This window comes from Schistocerca cancellata, chromosome 3 (genome assembly GCF_023864275.1).
Source record: "Schistocerca cancellata isolate TAMUIC-IGC-003103 chromosome 3, iqSchCanc2.1, whole genome shotgun sequence".
Lineage (NCBI taxonomy): Eukaryota > Metazoa > Arthropoda > Insecta > Orthoptera > Acrididae > Schistocerca > Schistocerca cancellata.
The window spans coordinates 945015946-945041952 of NC_064628.1; positions in this window are offsets into that span (position 1 = coordinate 945015946).

Here is a 26007-nt window from a genome sequence, read left to right on the forward strand (position 1 = left end):
ATCATTAGGGCCCGGATTTTAATGACAAGTCATATTTTTTTCTGAACTATAGGGTGAATTTTAGAACAATTTATACACAAATCTAGGCATTTTAGTGTGGAAAAATGTATTTTAATTGTGCATATAAAGTCATATTTCAACAAATTTTAGTAATAGGTCGTATTGCGGCTAGCTTTTAATATAATAGGTCATATTTCCGTCAACTTTTGCCAAGAATGCATATACCGTTTTTTACGTACCTTACGGGATACACGATTAAGAAAATGAAGAAGTTGCTCACGAGACAATATCTAACGTGTATTATGAAAGATAAACAGATAAATTAGTACACAGCTTTATTTCTCAGGACTGCAGCAGAAAATCGATGTACCTCAAGAGTCATTTCGCAAACATAAAACATTGTTGCACAGAGTCGACAATACGCTCCCAGAGTCAAAACGTAATAATCATCGCAGTCGCGCAGGTGTTCCCAGTAACTAGTTTGAATACGGCCTTTGCCTTGTTCAACATGCCTAAAGCAAAGTGCTCTGACAGCGTGAAGTTGCGAGGATATGTTCGAGAATTTGGAGAGAAGTTCTTTAGTACTGATAGGAAAATATAATTTTTAAACTGTAAGTTAAAGTTAGTGCAGAAAAGCGCTTTAATGTGCAACAACACTCTTATACCGCTAAACACAGCAGCTGTGAGACATGAAGTGCTGAAAATAACAGCACGCAAACGCTGTTATTTGAACAGACAGGTCAATCATCAACCGTGCAATCAGTCTGCAAGGATTTGTGTGAGATGATGGTGTCCTGCAACATCCCATTGGAAAAGTTGAAGAATCCACGCTTCAGACGGTTCGTAGACAAGTACACAACACATCCAGTTCCAGATGAATCTACACTGAGAAACTACTATTTATCCCTATGCTACAATGATGTGCTCAACAAAGTACGAATTACTATAGCTGACCAAAAGATCTGGCTGTCGATAGATGAAACTACGGATGTCAGTGGGCGATGTACTGCAAATGTTGTTGTTGGTGTTCTAAGAGTTGATGGCCCTGGAGATATGTTCCTACTGACGTGTGAAGCTCTCAATAGAGCAAACAATTCGACGATTGCTATTTTGCTTGACAACTCTCTGAAGCTACTGTGGCCGGTTGGTGTGAAAAGAGACAACGTTTTGCTGCTTGTAACAGATGGTGCTTCATATATGGCTAAAGCAGCCGAAGGTATCAGATTCTCTACCCCAGTATGGTGTACGCCAATTGCCTTGCACATGCATTGCACAGAGTTGCCGAAGAGGTGCGATCAAATTACCCTAACGTGGACAAATTAATTTCATGTGGCAAGAAAATCTATGTGAAGGCTCCGCTACGGGTGCAGAAATTCAAGGAACAAGCACCTTCAACGCCCCTCCCACCAAAATCTGTTCTTACACGATGGGGTTCTTGGCTTAATGCTGCTGAGTATTACTGCACCAACTAGACCCAAATAAAGACAATCTTCTGTGCGTTTGATAGCAATGAATTAAGTGCCATCAAAATTGTGTAAGAAGTTTTTACAGATACATTATCTCTAAACTTGGCATACATCAACGCCAATTTTTCGGTGATATCAAAAGCCATCAAGCAACTGGAAGCTGTTGGCACTCAGCAATGTGAGGCCCTGAGTATTGTGCAACATGTGCAGAGTGAGTCGGGTTGAGCTAGTGGTCATGTGGCTGACAAAGTGAAAACCAAATTGTAAAGCGTTCTCCACTGCGCAAAATTAGTGACAGTCTTTCAGGGAATGCCGCAACATTTGAAGACACGGAAACAAAGCTGAACTCCAGTGACCTGGCTACCTTCAAATACGCTCCAGTGAAGTCTTGTGACGTGGAGAGGAGCTTCTCCCGGTACAAAACTATCCTCAGCGACAACCGTAGGTCTTTGACAATGGAAAAGTGAAAATGCACCTTGTGATCCAGTGTAACTTTGCAGATACTAAAGATTGACATATGGTATTAAATAGTGTCAAATGCTTTAAATACTAAGTAGAAATAAAAACATTGTTTTACTGTTTCGATAGATGATCTTTTCACTGTACTTTGTGTTTAGAAAATAAAACATTCACACATTCAAAAAATAGGTGCAAATTAGCCAGAAACCCTACAGAAAGAAAGAACTACACTCACAATATTTTGAGAAGTGAATTTTGTATTACTTTATGGTTAATAAAAAATTAAAGCCGCGCGGGATTTGCCGAGCGGTCTAGGGCGCTGCAGTCATGGACTGTGCAGCTGATCCCGGCGGAGGTTCGAGTCCTCCCTCCGGCATGGGTGTGTCCTGGGGATAATGTAGGTTAAGTAGTGTGTAAGCTTAGGGAATGATGACCTTAGCAATTAAGTCCCATAGAATTACACACACATTTGAACAAAAAATTAAATAAACAAACAAGAATGCTGTAAATAAACTTCCATTAAGTCATATTTTATTTTTTAAGGTCATATTTATGTAAGTTTTAGGTCATAAATGTTTGCATATTTCACCTTCAGGTAATTAAAATCATGGCCCTTGTTATCATTTGTATTATTTGTGTCGGCCTGGTTCCGACGACGTCCGTGGACAATTACGTTGTATACATCTAAGACGTCCACATGGATACATTGCACTGTGGTGGTGGACCCAACCCCCTTGAAAACATTGTAATATTAATTCAAGGTTTGTATTGTAAAACAAACAATGATCGTCGTGGTAAAAATTTGATTCACGTTCAAAGGAATGCTTAAAGTTCCTTTGTTTTGAATTTTGCTTGAGTCATTAGTAGATCTGGGGTAGTTAATAAAAGTTTTTAAAGGCCTCCCTGCTCTTCTTGGACCCAGTTCCCGTTCCACGCCTGTGTATGAAATACTATCAATGTGAAGTTCTCGGAAGTGTTCTTAAAGTTTCGGAAAAGCATGAAAAGCGGATGTGACCACGTCGGAATTGTATGGAGGGTGATTGATAACAGTGAATTCAAGGCGTCGGTTGTTGCAGATGACGGAGCGCTCAGTGTGGTCTGCCATCGTCGTGCTGAAAGAGGAGTGTTCCATGTGTGGACTAAGTCTTCGAATTCGAAACTCGATTACAGCACCCCGTGTCTCAAGCACCAGCGAAGTTACGTTACACACTGCCATGGTTAGGCGCTGGAATCTGGAGCCCTCCAACGACAGAGGGCTGCAAAGATGGATAAGATAAAGATGTAGAATGTTATTGACGTTTGTTTGACTTAAAAGATTTAAGACACAGAGGCCTTTTCTTCCTGTACGTCATCGTAAATAAACTGCAGAAGCGTTTTTCACCTTGTTCTTAGTTTTGTTTCCTGCTGCACTAGCAAATAGTTTTTTAATATGTTTATGAATTAAGAAAGAATTAGATGTGTTAACAAATAGAAGACGCACACAGTCGAGAGTAAATTTACAGGTAATCTCGGACAAAACAATGGTAATGACAATGAACAATAATGAAAATGGAAATAACAACGTTATGAACGTTGTAAGAAAAATTTGGTAGGGAAACTTTATAGGTCTTTTGTTACAGAAAAAGTTTGTATTGTCTTCATGAGCAAAGTCTTATGTAATGAAAGAAATATATTTTGGTGAGTCGCTTAGCAAAGACGTAACCCTAACTCGTGGAGAACGGTTATGCACACGAAATGTGCAGATGCCGTTTTATCACCGAAGATGTCTCCCACAGTTGAAGACAAAACTTCAGGGAGTAGTTGTATGTTCCTCTCATCCTGGCTGATTTAAATGAAGAAAGCACCCGTCGTCAAGGCGTACGCTGTACGACTAGGTGAGTGGTGGAGCTTACAATGGATATCTAATCCCTGCCCTAAGGACAGGTTGGAGTGGGAGCATTACCAGTACACTGCAGCAGTGAAATTGTAATCATTGGTCAAAAGAGCGTATGCTTCCTCTGATGCTGAGAATTTATCACAAGAGATCCAACATCTTAAGGGCTTGTTTAATCGCAACGGCTATGTGGACAGGCTGGTTCGGCCTGCTATAGACCACACTTCAAAAGAAAGCATACAAATTTTAACCAATGCAGACAAAGGTGTATTGTTGTTTATTCCACCTCCGTCAAACGGAAACTGGGAACAGAGCAAACGTGAGTGCTACGTTCCTGTGACTTTGGTAATGGAAACTTGCGGTTATGAGCAAAGAGGGAGCCGTATAGCTTATTATTGGTTTCCGAAATTCCTTCAAAAACTGTTTTAAATTATTCTAATAATTAATCGTATTTAGAGAATGAGCCTCATCCTCGTGTCACATTTTCTTGAAGTGTCATCACAGACTTGTTAATTTTGGTTAGACTTTCTCCGAACAAGTATTAAAATAAATCTACTGCAGTCTTCGAAAAAGGTTTTTATACAGCCTACAATTTTTCACTGTAACAAAAACCATGCCCACCTATTGAATATGTAACAGCAGTGCTCCGCCACATGTATATCGCAATCTATTTGCTACTCCCATGTCACCGAGCGCTAAAATTACGAGACAATAGCAAGCCGTATCCTGCATGAAGGCGATCTCAAACAATTATGTTCACCGGTAGTTTTACTGCAGCCACCCACAACGTCGCCCAGTCTCCCTCGGCAGGATCCGAGCCCAGGTCCGCCGATGTGGAAGAAGAACTCCTAACGTCCATGAAGACGGTTCCCACTAAGCAGTAGAGGTAACATCACACCCTGCCTACTACTAAGTGTAAGATCAGTCGGGAAGTCAGTGTGGCCTCGCCTCTCTGGAAATCAAACTGATCTTTATCAAAACTAGCCATAACAGTCTTTATGGAGTTGTGTCATGGCTGTTTCCAGAAAACTGTCCAAATTCAGTCTCTAGATCGGTTTCCTTTATATCCGCATAAGCGGATTTGGCCCAATTGTCCCACTTAAAATCTGTTATAAACAATATTTTTAAATTACAGCTAGGTCAAATTATAAATGGTTTAAGATTTTTTAAAACTTAAATGGAATGCTCCACTACTGACCGTACGATCACTAAATGGAAGACGGAATAGACAATTTTCGAAGTTTTAAGGACTGAGCCATGCTCACCCCAGCTTGTGCGTTGCTTTAAAACTTGGCTGTTACTCCGCGTTTGGTTTCCTGCGGTTATTGCGGTTTTTCCGTGATTCCTCCTGTTTCAACGTGTGACAGCAGTGGTGTGTATCGATATTTGCACCGTATACCGCCTTTGGTCTGCTGCTTATAGTTCCGGCTCGGCGGTGTGCAGCCAGTCGATCGGTTGGAGCGGATCAGCAAGCAAGTCTCCGTGCGGCTAGGTCGGCCGGGCCTGCTGGCAGTCTCTGTGCAGTCAGACCGTGTGGGGCCTGTTCCAAGTGCTACAACGTTCGTGGCTCACCGACCCAGGACATGAAAGTTGAGTCGTGATTTAACTACCGAAGTCACATCTGTTCAAATGGTCCCCTTATTTGGTGGTTTGCTGTTGGCGGTTTCCCTGGGAACAACAGCGAGTGTTTCAGTTGGTGAAGATTTAGCCGCCGTGTGGTAGAATTAACTATATTTTTCGGTTTGAAATTCAATTCTGCTTTGTGTTCCGGTTGCCTGCCCTGGTCACTGACGTAACTTCAGGCAATGTCCTTTCCTCGCCTGTTGTCGCTGTCCAACAAGGTGTGAAGTTTTTGACAGCTTATTGTATATCTGGTTATGTAACTTCTTGTCTTTGGAATCCTCGTATACTGGTTGGTGGTTAGCAAGTCGTCTTGTCGGTGGGTCCCTGACTGTCTCTTGGTTTTGTTGCCTGCGGATCGAGTATAGATGGGCCGACGTCTTGTCTCACCTAAGGCAATATTAAGATTTCAAGGGCAGACTGAGTCCCCTGGAAACTTCTGAGCGCCATTGACTATAGTGCCTTTCTTGTTGGAGTTTAATTGTGTATTTTTAATGGCTCATAGCCGATGGTTGGAATTTGTATACTAGTGATTGTGTTTTTAATATCAAAGGCCTTCAGTCGTCTTAAAACTAAGTTTTCTAAATTGAGCATGTCTTACATTATCTGAAGATAAAACTTGGGCCTTCTGCCTGTTGAAAATTCATTGTATTGTTTTAAAGCATCGGCCTTCAGCCGCTTTAGGTTTTAAGGGTCTTACTTATCAGGTATTACCTTTTGGAAGATAAAGCTGTGGGCTTCCTGCCTGTTGAAAATTTATTGTAGTGTATTGTTTTTAAAAGCAACCTTCCTTTAGCCGATTTACGTTTTAAGGATCCTACTTATCAAGTATTACTTTTTGGAAGATAAGGCTGTAGGCTTTTTGCCTATTGAAAATTTACTGTCGTTGTATTGTTTCTTAAAAACATGGACCCTCAGCCGCTTTAAGCTTTAAGGATCTTACTAATCAAGTATCACATTCTTCCAAGATAAAGCTGTCGGCCTTCTTCCTGTTGAAAATTTATCGTAGTTGTATTGTGCTTAAAATAATGGGCCTTCAATCACTTTAAAATTTTGGATTTTTACTTATCAAGTCTTACATCACATACTGTTTAAGGTTAAAAGCTTTGGGCCCTCTGCCTTGGAAAATTGGTTGCTGTTTTCTTTAAACAAAGGCCTTCAGTCGTTTTGGAGTACGGTTTCTTATTCGTCATAAGGCTTGGGCCTTCTGCCTATTGAAAGGTTATTGTAGTTATGTTGTTTTAAATTTATCTGCCTTCAGCTGCTTTTGAAAAACATAGTCTGTCTGACTAGTGAAGTCTTACATCACTTGGCCTTAAATATTATTTAACGTTAAAGCTTAGAGCTTTCTGTCTCAGTATATATATATATATATATATATATATATATATATATATATATATATATATACTGCGCGTAGATCAAAACTGAAGAAACTGCAAAAAGGTGGGAATTTAAGGAGATGGGACCTGGATAAACTGAAAGAACCAGAGGTTGTACAGAGTTTTAGGGAGAGCATAAGGGAACAATTGATAGGAATGGGGGAAAGAAATACAGTAGAAGAAGAATGGGTAGCTTTGAGGGATGAAGTAGTGAAGGCAGCAGAGGATCAAGTAGGTAAAAAGACGAGGGCTAGTAGAAATCCCTGGGTAACAGAAGAAATATTGAATTTAATTGATGAAAGGAGAAAATATAAAAATGCAGTAAATGAAGAAGGCAGAAAGGAATACAAACGTCTCAAAAATGAGATCGACAGGAAGTGCAAAATGGCTAAGCAGGGATGGTTAGAGGACAAATGTAAGGATGTAGAGGCTTATCTCACTAGGGGTAAGATAGATACTGCCTACAGGAAAATTAAAGAGACCTTTGGAGATAAGAGAACCACTTGTATGAACATCAAGAGCTCAGATGGAAACCCAGTTCTAAGCAAGGAAGGGAAAGCAGAAAGGTGGAAGGAGTATATAGAGGGTCTATACAAGGGCGATGCACTTGAGGACAATATTATGGAAATGGAAGAGGATGTAGATGAAGATGAAATGGGAGATACGATACTGCGTGAAGAGTTTGACAGAGCACTGAAAGACCTGAGTCTACTCCCCCCGGAGTAGACAACATTCCATTGGAACTACTGACGGCCTTGGGAGAGCCAGTCTTGACAAAACTCTACCATCTGGTGAGCAAGATGTATGAAACAGGCGAAATACCCTCAGACTTCAAGAAGAATATAATAATTCCAATCCCAAAGAAAGCAGGTGTTGACAGATGTGAAAATTACCGAACAATCAGTTTAATAAGCCACAGCTGCAAAATACTAACACGAATTCTTTACAGACGAATGGAAAAACTAGTAGAAGCCGACCTCGGGGAAGATCAGTTTGGATTCCGTAGAAATACTGGAACACGTGAGGCAATACTGACCTTACGACTTTTCTTAGAAGAAAGATTAAGGAAAGACAAACCTACGTTTCTACCATTTGTAGACTTAGAGAAAGCTTTTGACAATGTTGACTGGAATACTCTCTTTCAAATTCTAAACGTGACAGGGGTAAAATACAGGGAGCGAAAGGCTATTTACAATTTGTACAGAAACCAGATGGCAGTTATAAGAGTCGAGGGACATGAAAGAGAAGCAGTGGTTGGGAAGGGAGTAAGACAGGTTTGTAGCCTCTCCCCGATGTTATTCAATCTGTATATCGAGCAAGCAGTAAAGGAAACAAAAGAAAAATTCGGAGTAGGTATTAAAATCCATGGAGAAGAAATAAAAACGTTGAGGTTCGCCGATGACATTGTAATTCTGTCAGAGACAGCAAAGGACCTGGAAGAGCAGTTGAACGGAATGGACACTGTCTTGAAAGGAGGATATAAGATGAACATCAACAAAAGGAAAACGAGGATAATGGAATGTAGTCGAATTAAGTCGGGTGATGCTGTGGGAATTAGATTAGGAAATGTGACACTTAAAGTAGTAAAGGAGTTTTGCTATTTGGGGAGCAAAATAACTGATGATGGTCGAAGTAGAGAGGATATAAAATGTAGACTGGCAATGGCAAGAATATCGTTTCCGAAGAAGAGAAATTTGTTAACATCGAGTATAGAATTAAGTGTCAGGAAGTCATTTCTGAAAGTATTTTTATGGAGTGTAGCCATGTATGGAAGTGAAACATGGACGGTAAATAGTTTGGACAAGAAGACAATAGAAGCTTTCGAAATGTGGTGCTACAGAAGAATGGTGAAGATTAGATGGGTAGATCACATAACTAATGAGGAAGTATTGAATAGGATTGGGGAGAAGAGAAGTTTGTGGCACAACTTGACCAGAAGGAAGGATCAGTTGGTAGGACATGTTCTGAGGCATCAAGGGATCACCAATTTAGTATTGGAGGGCAGCGTGGAGGTTAAAAATCGTAGGGGGAGACCAAGAGATGAATACACTAAGCAGATTCAGAAGGATGTAGGTGGCAGTAGGTACTGGGAGATGAAGAAGCTTGCACAGGATAGAGTAGCATGGAGAGCTGCATCAAACCAGTCTCAGGACTGAAGACCACAACAACAACATATACTGTGCTGTATTGTTTGGACAACTAAATGATGTGTTATGTTTGGAGTGTAACTGACAGCCGCTCATTCTGTCCCCCTTCCACAATTCCTACTACTTGTCCTGTAGGTTTAGCAGAGTGTCTCAAGTATGTAGTAATACTAACCATGTTATCTATGTTTCAATACATTACATTTAGGAACATCAGTCCACGAAGGGTATTTCAATGGGCTACAAACTTAGCACCAGTTAGGGTCCTTATAAGTTCATTTATTTTGTGTAATTCTTTCATATGTTTCCTCTACTTTAATGCTACAATTTCATATGAGTGATTAGTGTTATGTATAGGAACATTATACTATTTCCATCAGTCCATTTTTACAGACAGAGTGCGCTTTTTCAGGGCCCTAGGTATTGCACCTATCAGGTTTCTACTTTCCTACTTTTTTATGAAGTCTCGGCAGGCTAGTCTCTGAGTAGGTAATTCACTAAAATTTCAGCTCACATCCCCACTCGACAAGTTAGCCTGTGGCTGTAACAAACGGTATGCTGCTCCAGTGCTATGCTGTAAGTAATTTCTTAAGAATTTCGATGTTCTCTGAACATAAATGTTGAAGTATTTGGAATTTAAACCAAATTTAAAAATAATGTGTTTTCAATAGATCCGAGGGTGGGCACATTGTCCGAAACCAATCGTGCAGAAATAAATAAAACCGTTCTGGAGACGGAATTTCGACAGATTAACAAACTTATCTCCCCTTAGATCAGTTTCTATCAGTTATCTTCCATTCTTCTGTACATAATTTAAGCCAATATACTGAAAGCTTGTAAGCAAATACTTCGGCAATAATGATACCTGTCATCACCTGCCTTCTTTAGAATTAGAGATTTTACATTTTCCTGAAGTCTGAGGGTATTTTGCATATCTAATATACCTTGAACAGAAAGCGGTTTTATCATTTCTCTCCTAAAGACGTCAATAAATCCGTGGGAATGTCCTCTACTACGGGAGCCTCTTTGGACTTGGGGTCTTTCAGTGCTCTATAATATTCTTCCACATTACGAAAACTCCCATCTCATCTTCGTTTACTTCCTCTAATCTTTCTCTAATACTGTTTCCAAGTTGGTTTCCTTTACATACACCTACTAAGTGTTGCTTTCACCTTTCACCCCTCCATTGTTTGCATATTAACGATTTTCCGTCTGCACACTTACCTCTGGAACAACTGCTTCTCTCTCCTCAAAAGTTCTGTTCAGTTTTTCTGTATGCTGCAGTTGTCTGTCTCATAGCCATGCACTTCTCGTCTAGCCGTTTCTGTTTCGCCAGGTTGTTTTTCATGTCAATTCTATTTTCTGCGCATTTGCTTGATTCATTTGTTATATTTTTGTTTTTCCTCCTTTCGTCAGTTAGTTACAACAAACACTATATGCCTTATCTAATTATTGCTACTGGAGCTCGTCCCTTTCATTTTTGATCCTCCGCTGCCTACACTTTTCAGCTCTAAGGCGCACAGAGTCGTCTGCTATTGAGTGCCTTTCCTCTAGTCCCGTCAATCGGTACCTAATGCTCCCTTTGCTTCCAGTCCTTTCAGTACATTTAGTTCCCATCTCCTTTATTTCCTGCCTTTCTGCAACTTCTTCGGGTTAAACTGCAGCAAATTATGGTGTGGAGCCACATCTGCCCTTGGAAATGATCTGCAGTCTAGGCTCCTAGACTGTAGATTTCGAAATGTCTGTCTTACCATTATGTAATTTATTTGAAACCTTCTGGTACCTTTAGACGTCTTCCACGTATACAGCCTTATTTCGCGATTTTTAAAACAAATATTAACAATTATTAAATTGTGTTCGGTGCAAAAGTCTACCTGGTTTCAGTTTATGTTCACTTAATACTTTTCCCTCTCATCCTTTCCCTACTAACAAATTCTACTCCTTCGTCAAAATCAAGATTTAGCTAATAAATTATTTTATCCCATTATGCATTCTCTCAATCTCTTCGTCTCCTGTGAAGGTATGAAGGACAAACATGTACTACTGTGGTGGGTATGGTCATCGTGACTGCCTCAGTTACAATAATTCGGTCAATATACTGGTCGTAGTAGCTTCCACACTTTCTTATTTGCTCATTCGCCACTGGAATTACTCTTTCATTAACCCTATTTCAGTTCTACTGACCTGACCAGCAATGCAGTTCAACTTGTCAAATTCCCTTTTTAAGCTGTATAACATTGCACCCCATAAAGGATTCTAATCCAGCTTGCTCTGACTCTTAAATGCCAACCTTGTTTCTCCTGACAACAATTTATTCTAGTGTGATCACCGCCTGGAGATCAGAATAGCGGATCTTTCTACTGTAGGACTATTTTATCCAGGAGGAATCCATGGTCACTACGACACTGAGTAGAGCTGCATGACATCGGTGTTGTTCTTGTGGTCTTACTGGAAGACGAGTTTGCTGTAGCTCTTAATGTTAATATATCCTTAACGAGGCTCTTCACATCCGAATAACTGGAGCCCACATCCATCTGTATCAGCTTACGTGTTTTTCTATTCGTCTCCCTCTTCATCTTCTGCGCCCCACACTGTACTTCAGTAGTCTGTCACATAGCATCCTGTCAATCGTTCCTTTCGTTTACCGCCGGCCGCGGTGGTCTAGCGGTTCTGGCGCTGCAGTCTGGAACCGCGGGACTGCTACGGTCGCAGGTTCGAATCCTGCTTCGGGCATGGGTGTGTGTCATGTCCTTAGGTTAGTTAGGTTTAAGTAGTTCTAAGTTCTAGGGGACTTATGACCTAAGATGTTGAGTCCCATAGTGCTCAGAGCCATTTGAACCATTTTTTCGTTTACCTCCAACTCTGTTCAGTACCTCCTCATTAGTTATACCTTCTACCCATCAAACCTTCACCAGTATTCTGTAGCACCATATTTCAAATTGCAGACCAATAATCCTAACTTGTGTGTACTGCAGAATCTTTGAACGTATTCACAGTTGCAATATAATAAACTTCATTGAGACTAAGAAGGTTATGTCAACGAATCAGCATAGTTTTAGAAAGCATCGCTTGTGTGGAATTCAACGAATTCATTTTTGAAATGCCAAAGAAGAATTAGAAACTCAGGTTTCCCTTTTGTCACATGATATACGGAGAATTATGGAAGAAGGGCAAGAGGCACGGCCCACATTTATAGATTTCCGGAAGCATTCGACACGGTGCCCACTTGAAGACTGTTAACGGAGGCACGAGCATATGGAATAAGTTCACAGTTATGTCAGTCTCTCGAAAACTTCTTAAATAATAAATACCAGTACGTTGTCCTTGACGGCGAGCTCTATCAGAGACAAGGGAATCGTCAGCAAATTCCCAGTGATGTGTAACAAGACGACTATTGTTCTCTCTATATCTAAATGATTTGGTGGAGAGGGTGGACAGCATTCTAACGTTGTTTCCTGATGATGACGTGGTGTACGGTAAGGCGTCGAAAAATTGGTTCTGAGCACTATGCGACTTAACATCTGAGGTCATCCGTCCCCTAGAACTTAGAATTACTTATACCTAACTAACCTAAGGACATCACACACATCCATGTCCGAGGCAGGATTCGAACCTGCGACCGTAGCAGTCGCGTGGTTCCGGACTGAAGAGCCTAGAACTGCTTGGCCACACCGGCCGGCTAAGGCGCTGAAGTTGAGTGAATCTAAGAAGATACAAGACGACTTCGACAAAAATTCCAGTTGGTGTGATGAATAGCAGCTAGCCCGAAATGTGGAAAAATTAATGCAGATGAGTAGGAAGAACAAACCTGTAGTGTTTCGGATACAGTGTTACTACTGTCCAGCTTGATACAGTCAAGTCGTTGAAGTACCTGGGCGTAACGCTACAAAGCGATATGAGGTGGAACGAGCATGTGAAAACTGTGGTGGGGAAGGCAAGCGGTCGAAATCGGTTTATTGCGAGAATTCAAGAAAAGAGTGGTCCCCTTGTAAAGGAGATCGCATATGGCACACTGGTGCAACCTATTCTTGGGTACTGCTCGAGTGTTTGGGATCCGTACCAGGTTGGACTGAAGAAAGACATCGAATAAGCATCTGAACTGGTAAGATCTCCGGCTAAGCACGTGTCTGCTAAGTCCGTAGGACAATGGATTTCTTAAGTTCAGCCTAACTGAAAATTTAATCACCTTTATTTCAGGTTTAGCTCTAAAATATCTAATGTTATCTTAAATTGCAACGCAGTGTAATTAGAGAGTGAAGTTCAGAATGTCTTCTGGTAGTTTCTTTGTCACTACTTTGTGAGTAAAGTGGAACCACGTGTGGTTGAATCGTAACTCTAACTAAGATCATCAATCTCAAATGCGAATGTGCGTGAGATTATAACGTCTCGTCTTGACAATATTTTTCAATATAGCAACTTTCCTTTATGTTCAACCCACGTGGGGTGTACTTTGTGAGACCAGTACCACGTGCTTATACAATTGTTTGACCCATCAGGTTAATAGTAAGACGATAGTAACCAGTTCGAGGTTTTTCTTTTGTGAAATGCGTTCGATGTAATTTATTTTAATTATCAAAATTATTGTGGAGTTCCACTCTTTGTGTAAACCAAGTTGACCACGTGAAGCATGTGGTGTAACCATCAAAGTAGCCCTCAGCTATTCTTTTTGGGAAGATTTCACAGACAGTTAGTATGAATTTAGTATACCAGTGTGTGGTTATTTCATGACGGTCAGGCTTGTGCTACGAACGTAACTTCTTTGGGTGAAAATTGAATCGGTTGGTTGTGGTTAACTTCCTCTTGCATATGTTTCAACGTTCTTCATGTGTTATTTTATGAATGCAGTGCTGTATGTAGTCTCCCAATCTTGGCTCCATATTTGATGTGTTCCGTAAGATTACAAACTCACATTTACACAATCCTAAATAAGGCACCAGTTTAGTTATGAATCAAGTTTGATATGCTGAAATTTTAACGGAACAATGATCAATGTTAAAATAAATGTCAAAATATAAACAGATTTATTTCTTTTTATTTAAATTGTCTTTATATATATATATATATATATATATATATATATATATATATATATATATATATATATATATATATATATATCACCGGTTATCGTAAGATGAGTACTAAAAGATTATAATTAATGTTAGTCTGGTTGGGAATTTGGTTAGCTAGACTGGACACCAGGTGAAACAGTTGTGCAGTAATGCAAGGTTAACTTCTTCAGATAGCTCACAGCTTTTAACCCACTTTTATGGTCTTGAATATCAGCACCTCTTTCAGAACAAATTAATGCAACAACTTTACACATTGCGACCCTGTTCTGTGATTCTGCTAAACTCTGGAATCTCTGAAATGTTAGTTTGCGAGTGTTGTATAATCTTACATTTTTTCCCTGTAGCGCTCAAACAACTTCTGCGTTGTTTCTGAGCAGACTTTCAAAAGATTCACAGCGTTGTTGAGCGGCGTTGTGTTGTTTGTCTTGTTTTGTTTTCTATATTTGTGTGTTTTATATGTTTGTGTGTGAGTGTGTGTGTTTTTTTTTCCTTGTTTGTAAATTGCACTGACTTCGACCAAAGATATAAATTTGTTTTGCTTGTGAAAAAGTGTGTACTAGGTTGAGTACCTTTCGTGTGACTGTCGTAATTTTTGGGGGATACATTTATTCTGATTAGTGTGTTGCCTACAGGGTATAAATTGAACTAATGCAGACATGTAACCAAGCTAAAAGTAGGCGGTCCAACAACTTAAGCAACATGGACCAAGGGGATAATTTCATTTCGAATATTAATGCGTCAGACGGTTCCGAAAATGCTTTGGGTAATACTTCAGAGGAAATGCAAAACAGGACGAACGGGCCCACATCAGAGCCAGATATTAATTTGCCTCCAACTAACCAAATTGATTTGGCAGAACTCATGAAAGCCTTATTGCAACAAAATAAAGAAAACGCAAAGAAATCAGAAAAATCGTTCCGAGTACAAATAGAATCATCCGAAAAATCGATCCGAGATCTAGGCGAACAAATGATGCAGAAATCTGAAAAATCGATCCTCGAGCTAGGCGAACAAATACACGAAAAACTAATCCAGCAGACAAATGAAGTTGACAAGTCGATGCAGAGAGTGTCCGATGATATCTCACAAAGAATAAACAATCTGGCAAGTGAGATAAAAAGTGATATTATGAAAGAATTAGGCCATACATTTGAACACATCGATGATCGTCTGCAAGCCTTAGAACAGGGCAAGCGCAGTCGCGATGCAGAATCGAAAGAGAGCGAGGAACAGCCACTTACGAATTTCCAAGCTCTGAGAGAAGAATGTCAAAGGGAACGCCAGCAGGTACTCTCCAGGGTCCAAGTGGCGGAAACGCATTGTCCCGCGTCCATTAGCAACACAGTAGCGGACAACAGTCAAGCGATTCACGCACTCGAACAGCAAGTAGAACAACTGAAGCAGACTGGGGCGGAGGACAACAGACAAATACATGGTAAGATTGCGGCATTAGCGGACATCGTAGGCACGATGAAGGTGACGGAAAGCGAGAACAATACTACACCGGTAGCGGTTGCAGAGACCGAAGAAGTGCGTTCGCTTCTTAGATTTCAGAAGGGACAGTTCGAAGTGAACAGGCGGCACAAACTGTAACAGGCGAATTACAAGAACGCGTGGCGCATCTGGAAAACCGCATGGCGTGTGATTCCGAACTCGCCAATAGCACTAAAAATAGCCGTACGAACAGTGCAGAGAGGGACTCCGGCCACGAGGGAGATTTTCACGACAGGGAAGAATGTATTTTGAGGGGCAGACATGAGAAAAATAGAAACGTTCAAGGGCCTCGCCGGGAGGAAATGCGAGGATTTGATTTCAAACATTTCCTTACGGTGAGAAAGTTTGAGATATTTCGAAATTCGCGAAAAGGAATACTTCCACGAGCATGGCTCAAGCAATTTGAGTTTTGTCTTCCCCCCGACTGGGCAAGTTCACGTAAGATAGAATATATGTGTGGCTATTTGGAAGGCGAACCGGCGATTCGCATGAGGTCGGCAGCGCGTCCCTGCAACACCACTCGGGAGTTTCGACAAGCCTTTCTGTCCGCCTATTGGTCGGAAGAGGCACAAGATAGGGTCAAGCATGGCATAATTATGCTGCCAAATTAGAACCAGTATGGTTTCGGCAGCCCAGCATGCCCATTCGACCACTTGCTGCAGGCAAATCAATTTTTATTCGACCCATACGGGCCTGCGGAACTAATTAGGATATGCATCACCAAATTGCCGATGCACTTGCGCCACGTCATTCTTGCGGGACGATGCAAAGAGGACGAGGAAACGTTTAAGACACTTCTCCTAGAGTTGGAATACAATACAGGAGAATGCCCTCCTAATCAGGCACAAAGTTATTACGGGGCACAGCAGTGCGATCGCAGTCGTGGCCGTAGTACTAATCAACAGCGTGACTGGTCGTCGCGACGCGAACGGAATAATAATCGGGACCGGCCGTATAGAAACTGGGGTAACAGTCGCGAACACAGGTGGAACAACGGAAATGATCGAGGACGTGGACAAGATCGTGAACGCTACAGGTACGGCAACCAGAATCGACACTACGATGAATACTGTGGGAATAGGACTGTAGGCGGAGCACCTCATGATGTTGAAATTCGGCCGGCTAACCCTAGACATAATCCAGGAAATGGAAATGAACAAAACCGGCAATGACAAACGATCAGCGCAGAAGGCGCCCAATCGGAACAAATGAGCGACATGGCAAATGAGTAGAAAGGACAGTGAGAAGTAGAGAGGACGGTGAGGAGAAAGAATTGATTAGTTTAAATTTGTGACGTATGCATGTTGAATAATATGTTGGTAAAAATAATGATGAAGATGTTTCTATGTGATTGATTGAAGTGATGTTTTCAAATTTTTTGTCTTTCCTTGTGCAATTAGGATTTAGGTTGGTTCAAAGGTGAAGATAAAAGGTTTCTTTGTGAACGAGGGAAATGCTGCTTATGGTTTTTGTTGTGTAAATTGAAAAGAGTCGCTCCTGAGAGAAGCAAGATCTGTGTTGAATTAATGCAAAACTCAGGAGAATATCCGATCTATGGGTATTATGGGTCTGGCAAACCCAGGTCTCCAGCTGTTAGTAGCCTTGTTTCCGATGTTCTGCTTTCAGTGCTACTATCTATCTATTACTATTCTATATCTGTCAGTATAAATGAGGATCTCTTACTATAGTATGCGTGCTGTATGAATATTTTAAGATAGGAGAACTCTGAGAAAGGAATGAGGAAGTTTAGAATCTTGAAAACAGGATGCGATAATACGATTGTTTAACCATTGGCTTCCCAATATGCGATGATATGTTAATATTGATGATATATGTCGTTTTGTTCTTTATAGCTGAGTAGGTAAAGTGCTGTCTGTGGATTTCGTCAGTATATTGATTCCCTTCAAGGTGAAAGAAGAATTGTGGTTTGTGTAATTTACGTAGCCCTGAAATATTATTGTGGTAGTCAAATACGAGCAGTTATTCAGCAAATGGAGAATGGAACAGAAATATGGGTCCTTTCTGTAGTCTTGATTGTTGTTGAGCCAAAGCCTGAAAAATTATTCTGCGGTAATACTTGTCCTAGAAATGCGACGTTCATGTGTTTTGCTGATGCTGTGAGCAGTACAGCTTACTGTTTTCGCTGGTGCGGGATGCACTGCAGCCTATATGAATTGAACTGAAGGAATTTCCCTCTTGAAGGTAGAGGAAGATCAAATAATTTTGATTATGGGACCGAGGGAAAGCTCGGTTTAATGTAATAAGGATGAAGCAAAACATTTGTCATTTAAACAACAGAAGGATTCGGATCTTTTGTGTCAGTTGTAAGTTCAATAGGATGTTAAGATGAAACTGTTTTACAGAATAGAGGAGACCACAAATTTGCCATTCATGAGAAATGAATCCATAATAACCACCACAGGCGAAATAACTGATTTGGAAGCGAAAGGTAACTTAAAGAAGGAACGAAATTGTTGCAAAATGGGTAAAAAAATGTAGTATAATCTGTATGATGAAAATATTTTTACCCTTCTCAGAGTCATCTGTGTGATTAATTCTTGTGATAACGTAATTTTAGATGACATTGTCTTACTGTTTTATGTGTAAACATATGAGTATGGTAAATGTATAATTGCGAGTGTCTTATCAGGTATGTCAACTGGTATAAATGTTTTGGCGTGTAAATAACCATTGTTCTTTTTACTATGCATGTTTAAGGAAAGTTTCTCCATATTTATCATGTGACAAGACATATGCCGCGAGCATCAAGAAGAGGATGAATTAGAACAATGTTGTAGTGGTATAAACACTGTGTTGAAGTAGTATTGAAGTAGTTTGTTGGATTAATTGGTAGTGGATTGAAGTAGAATTTTGAGTAATACATGTTTATGGGTAGTTAGTTTGTAGTATAGACAACAGGTGTGCATGTGTGTGTGTAAATAACATGTGAACCCTATCCTATACTGACCTATACTTGCACAAGGCATAATCCTATTCATTTTAGTGAATTAATAAGTAGCATTTGATTTATTATAACGCAAGTGAACCATTTTAGTGATGTGGATTTAGATATTATATTGTCAGTTCACTTAATTTTTATTTTTATACTGTCAAGTCATTTCACTTTCATTTTTTTTATATTGTCAAGTCATTTAACTTTTATTTTTATATTGTCGATTCATGAAATTTTTTCTATTAAAAAAATTAAGTCTCACTTTTGTTCTTAAAATTGTGGCATTATGTATGACATTTTGTAATCACATAACTATGATGAACAATTTCTGTGAATGCAGTTGAGAACGTGAAAGCGGACTGGCTAAACTCTTACGAGACAGCGGGAGCAGCGAGGAGGAGGACTAGTTGTAAACAGGTGGGTTTCCCAGCAGGACACACTGTCAGCCGGGCCACTTCTGGAGCGCGCTCGCCAACAAAAGAAGGGTACGCAGCAAACACTTTCCCTTGCACCCGGAGCTAATGGCCGGCTGCACCAGAGTGACCCTTCGTGGAGGCGATGACTTGAGATGGCCGAGCGGTCCACCGCGCGTAAATCCATCTGCTTGGAATGCACCACACGCAAGCGACTGTGACGAGACGGCCGTGGTGAAACTACAGAAGACAGGGGATAAAGGGGCATGGAGCCTTTTGACAGGTACTGTCCAGAGAAACTTGCAGGCGTCAACGACGACTATCAACATTTCTTGGCGGAAGCCCATTGTCAAGCGACAGTAAATCATGGTTCGGTGTTCTCTGGTTGCTAAGGGTGGCACAAAGAAGAGCCAGTAAGTGTCATCCTTGCCCAGGGATATAAAACCGGCGAGCCAATTTAGGATAACTCAAGAATTTAACAACACAAAGGGCATGGAGACTTTTGACACATACCGTCCAGAGAAACTGGCAGACTTCAACGACGCCTATTAACATTTCCTGGTGGATGCCCACTGCCAAGCAACAGTAAATCATAGTTCGATGTTCTTTGGTTGCTAAGGGTGGCACAAAGAGGAGCCATTAAGTGTCATCTTTGCTCAGGAATATCAACCTGGCGTGTCAAACGAGGATACCACACAAATTTGACAACACAAACATGGAACCAAATCGAGATGTACGTGACATGGGCCACCAAGAGAAACTTCATGAGAGGGCAGAGACGGCGTGATTGCACGCAACAGATGGACAAAAATTCCTACTGACAGCTGTGGCTACGAACCCCCTCCCCCTCGCCCCCCTCTTATATTGTGCCTCGGAACAGTGGAACTACTGAGTTTGCCAGTGAACAGTGATTATACGGTTCTTAGTCCAATGCATATATGTGTGCTTCTTTCAGAGAAACTTTGATCATGTATTTTGCAAGGATTTGACTTATTGGTGTTTTTTTTATTAGACTGACTCTTGTATTTTGCTGGTGTTTTATTTATTGGTGTTTTTTAGACGTTGACTACTGTACTTTCAGAGCTGTTTTATTTCTCAATGTTTGTTTTTCTGTGTTGTATTAGATTTGTGATATTTTGTTTCATAAATTCTTTCCTGTGGCATTGCTTCGTTTATCAGCCAGATAGCTATTCATGCTCATTGGACTGTGATCGATTAGCCTTTGCATGGGGCATATTTATAGTGACGAACCCTTAAGGGTAACAATCACATAATTAATTGTAGTTTCAGTATAATGACACAGTGATCATTGTTTGCTAACTAACTGAAATATAGTAGAGTGATTAAATTAGTGCCACAAAGCCATTTTAATTCTACAAATTATTAGTTTTATAAGATATAGAATTTTTTTGCAAGAACTACTTTGTAAAACATGTTTTTCCTCTTATCTTTTCTTTGCTTTTGCGGATTGTGCATTGTAATGTTCTGCTTTATAATACTGATCTTATTTTCATGTTCTTTTTAATTGCTCTGGCACCTTTATTTTAACATTGATCATTGTTCCGTTAAAATTTCAGCACATCAAACTTGATTCATAACTAAACGGGTGCCTTATTTAGGATTGTGTAAATGTGAGTTTGTAATCTTACGGAACATGTCAAATAGGGAGCCAGTATTGGGAGTCTATATACAACACTGAATTCATAAGATAAGACACGAAGAACGATAAAACATATGCAAGAGGAAATTAACCACAACCAACCGATTCAATTTTCAACCAAAGAAGTTATGTTCGTAGCGCAATCCTGTCCGTCACGATATTACCACACACTGGTATACTAAATTCATAGTAACGCTCTGTGAAATCTTCCCGAAAAGAATAGCTGGGAGCTACTTTGATGCTTACACCACATGTATCACGTGGTCAACTGGGTTTACACAAAGAGTGTGACTCCACAATAATTTTGATAATTAAAATAAATTACATCGAACGCATTTCACAAAAGAAAAACCTCGAACTGGTTACTATCGTCTTACTATTAACCTGATGGGTCAAACAATTGTATAAGCACGTGGTACTGGTCTCACAAAGTACACCCCACGTGGATTGAACATATTGTCAAGACGAGATGTTATAATCTCACGCACATTCGCATTTAAGATTGATGATCTTAGTTAGAGTTACTGATAAACATGTGGTTCCACTTTACTTACAATGTAGTAACAAAGCAACTACCGGAAGACATTCTGAACTTCACACTCTAATTACACTGTGTTGCAATTTAAGAAAACATTAGATATTTTAGAGCTAAACCTGAAATAAAGGTGATTAAATTTTCAGTTAGGCTGCACTTATGAAATCCATTGTCCTACGGATTTAGCAGACATGTGCTTAGCCAGAGATCTTACCACTTCAGACGCTCGCCGTGGACAGACTGACCTGGGCCCCTACCGAGCATGTTTAACAAATACTAACGGAAGTGACCAGAGGGGCAGCTTCCTATACCAACATGACAAGGGACAGACAGGACCATACTAAGAATAGAAACCTCTCTGCTTTTAGAAAGCGTAGCTACCTGTTCCGACGTTGGCCCTACTGTTCTCTAGCAGATAGGCTTGACTGCTACCATCAAGCATGCAATTAGAAATACATTTGCTCATTCATCCTCTCACACAGAAGGGAAGGGGGATGATAGTATCTTATCATATACAGTATATAAAAGAAAGCATATGTAGGTTTTGTATGACTCTGTGTGACATGAATTACATATAAACTGTGTTTTAAAGTGTAGTAATGTGAGAGATCATACTTGTTTATGTGTAAAAGTAACACGTTTCACTGCTCAGTCTCCTCCTAGATAGTCAGAAACACCACAGTAAATTTAGAAGAGGAATTTATGCCGTAAATGACAACAGATTTAAGAAATTAACATGAAAGGAATCCAACAGAGACCTTTCAGTGGCACAGGGTACCCTCCGCCACGCACTGCACGGTGGCTCGCGGAATGTCTATGTGGATGTAAATATAGATATAGATGCAGATCTGATCATTTCACACGTTCTGCTCCCTTAAAAAACTACAATCCAATGAAATACCTTCAGAAAAGTTTTCCCAGCACTTAAAATTAAGTTTGATATAAGAAAAGGCGCTGAAAAGTATGAATTTATTGAACTATCAGTTTATTATGCCGTGGTTGCAGAATACTGACAGGAATTCCGTACATAAAATGGAGAAACTGATAGAAGCCTATCTCGGGGAACGTCAGTTTGGATTGCACTGAAAAACAGGATCACACAAGGCAATACTGACCCTACGAATTCTCTTAGAAGATAGGCAAACCCACATTTAAGGCATTTGTTCCTTAGCGAAAGATTTTGATAATGTTTACTGAGACGCTCTCTTTGAAATTCTGAAGGTAGTGGCCTTGAAATATAGGGATTGAAGGGCTATTTAAAACTTAAACAGAAAGCAATGGTTGAGAAGGGAATGAGACAGGGTCGTAGCCTATCGTCGACGTTATTCATTGTTCACAGTGAGCAAGCAATAAAAGAAACCAAATCAGAATTTGGGGAAGGAATTAAAAGTAAGGAGTAGAAATAAGAAGTTGAAGGTTTTCTGATGACATTGTAATTCTGTCAAAGACAGCAAGAGGCTTGGAAGAGCAGTTGAACGGATTGGACAGTGTCTTGGAAGGAGGATATAAGATGAACATCAACAAAAGCAAAACAAGGATAATAGAGTACAGTCGAGTTACATCTGGAGGTGATGAGGAAATTAGATTACGAAACGAGACACTTGGAGTAGTAGATGAGTATTGCTATTTGGGCAACAAAATAAATAATGATGGCTGAAGTAGAGAAGTTACGAAATGTACACTGGCAATGGCAAGAAATTCGTTTCCAAAGAGAAATTTGCTAACACTGAATATAGACTTAATTGTCAAGTCCTGTTTTCTGAAAGTATTTGTATGGGGTGTAGCTATGTGTGGAAGTGAAACATAGACAATATACAGTTTAGACAAGAAGAGAATAGAAGCTTTTGAAATGTGGTGCTACAGAATAACGTTGAATATTAGATGGGTAAATCACGTAACTAATGAGAAGGTACTAAATAGAACTGGGGAGAAAACAAATTCATGGCACAACCAGACTAGAAGAAGAGGTTGGCCGACAGGACACGTTGTTAGATATCAAGTTATCACCAATTTAATATTGGAGGGACGTGTGGAGGGTAAACATTGTAGAGGGTGACCAAGAGATGAACGTGGCAAGCAGATTCCGAAACATGTAGGTTGCAGTAGTTATTCGGAGATGAAGACGCTTGTACAGAGTGGAGTGGCATGGGGAGCTGCTTTGAACATTCTTCGAACTGAAGATCACAACAACAACAACAATGAAAACAAATTTCTCATCTTCAGGAACGCTTTTCTTACCGTTGCCAGTTTGCAGTTTATATCCCCTCTACTTCGGCCATCGTCAATTATACTGCAGTTCAAAAAATAAATCTGGGCCAGAATACGGATCTGCCCCTGGAAATGTCTTACAGTTTACAACTTGAATCCGAAATCTCTGTCTTACCGTCATACACTCGCTTTAAATCCTTTCACTGTTTTCAGGTCTCTTGGACGCATGCAGCCTTCTTTCATCGTTCTTATACAAAGTGCTGCAACGTCCTATCAGCCTATTTTCCCATTCACTTCTTTCCCTTAGTCGATATTCTCTTACTATCTCTCTCAAGGTTCCTTCTCCTACCAATACCAGCATGAAGACAAAAAGGAACTAACGACTTTGTCTGAGAGCGGGCATTTATTAAAATCAGTATGTGTATTAGCGTCCTATCACAATTAAATATTCCTCTCCATAAATATCCGAACAGTTTCAGTTATTTCATGCTACATTCTTCCAATAAAATGTATGTAAATTTGTACTACTGTGATAAGCGGTGGCATTGTGCCTACCTTGGCTACCTTGGTGCGTTCTATACACGGTTCATAGGAGCTTACCCTCATTCCTATTTTCTTATTTATTATTAGACAGACTCCTTTTTTTTGTATCTTGAACCCTGATTCCTCTGACGAAAATTTCTTTTCATCCTGTCGAAGAACTTCGCTAGTTGCCACTGTGGGTAACTAATACGTTTCTCTTATTATATACTATAACCTATTTACCCGATTAAGGGGTCCAACCATCCGCGCTCTGACCCAAACAATGATAGGTTTGTTATACCTTACGATGACCCCCACCCCCCTTGGTAAGTACTCCCAGGCCGGGTGCATTACGTCGGAGCTAAGTGCATTCCAAATTGTTGAGGCTCGCACTGTGGGTGCTTCCATAATCAAGGTAGCTGAAGAGTTTGTTATTTCAAGAGGCACCGTATCAAAAATGTATACCGCATACAGGGATAACGGGGAAAGGTCATTTGCTAAGTCACAATTCGGATGAAAATGTGTGTTGAGTAATGGTGACAGATGGTCATAGAAGAGCCTTGTGTCAAAAAATAAGAGGACGACAGCTGCAGAAGTCTCTACAGAACTGAATGACGCGCACTCGCGAACCATGGTGGCACTCATCAGTAACAGGAAGCTGTGGTGAAAAAAAAAAACAAAAAAAAAAACTGGACTACGAAATAATGCGAGAAAGCCTTGTTTCGCACTGTTTCCAACTCACGGCCGAAACTACGTCCCAGGAGTAAGATTGGGCATGGCTTCGATAATGATATTCACAGTCATATCGTGGTGTTCTATGTGCCCCATGACTACATATAACATATTACTGCAAAGTGTTACATAATCATTTTCGGTGATCACATCCATAGCTTGGTACACTGTTTTTTCCTCAAAGGTGCTGTTGTGTTCCTAGACAACAGGGTCCCTGTTCATACAGTTCAGTAGACCATGGCGAGCTTTGTGAGCACGAGGATGATATGGTCGCATCACCAGGACACCACGGTCACAAGATGAGGTTTTGCTATCTTCGGAGGGTAGGGCGCGCGACGGCTTTCCACCTCCATCGATTTTTCCTTGACTTACACCCGGTTTGGAGAAAAATATAAGATTCCATTGAAGACCATACGGGACATGTGATTATGGATATTTTGAGTGTCAATGGATTCCTTAGACTATACTAAGCATGGCAACGTAGTTTTGTCCACACCCTGTAGAAGAGAGCTTCATTTCCTCGGGAAAAATAGCAGGTGCAGTTTCTCCCTGCTTTCAGCCGTTCGCAGTAGCAGAACAGCAAGGATATATTGGCTGACGTTACAAGGCCAGAGCAGTCAACCATTCAGATAGTTTCCGCTGCGTCTACAGGAAATGCCGCTGCACCTCTTCAGGAACCACATGCCGGTCTGGCCTCTCAACAAATAGCCCACGGCTGCATTTTTGCTCATATGGTACGGGTATCTGTATTGTTGAGACAGGCAAGCCACCACACCATGTCAGTATCCGCGGTTCTGAGAGGGTACATGAAGTTCTGAAACTTTTAAAGGTAATAGAGAAAATAGATTAATTGTCTCTCGCCTGAGGTGGCTATTCTCATCAACAACTCAAAACCACATTCAGTAATTAAATTGTGATTGTTTTTTGAAGAAAGAAAAGCAATCACAATCGCTTTTATTGCGTACAATAATTTACGGATGTATTGTGAAACATATCAGCTGTTAACTGTTTGTTGTTAATACATCAGTATTACGTTCAAGACAGCAAATTCGATATTATTCTCATTTTATAGGTCGCACAACCTAAAAATGATAATTCTCTATTTTGCATTTTCAGCCCATGCATTAAAGGGTCAGCGATGCATTACAGTTATCTCTTTTGCTGATACCTTTAGTCTGCAGTTTTGCAGAACGTCGCTCACGCAAAATAGTTAACTCTCGTTATTACAATGCGTACTTATGATGAACAGTCCTCAATAAGTAAATCATATAGTAATGAGTATTGCCTGTATGTGTAGTAATGTTATGGACAGTGTCATTGTTGTTTCTCCATACTGCAATGGTATGATCCAGACAGTCGTCTTAATGGTACCGTAGTGAGAGGGTGTGAAAAATGTACGGTTTTAAGTCGAGACGGACTAGCATGCGTAGTCGTGTCGGAGAAAGGGATAAAATACTAAGTGAAACTTGATGGG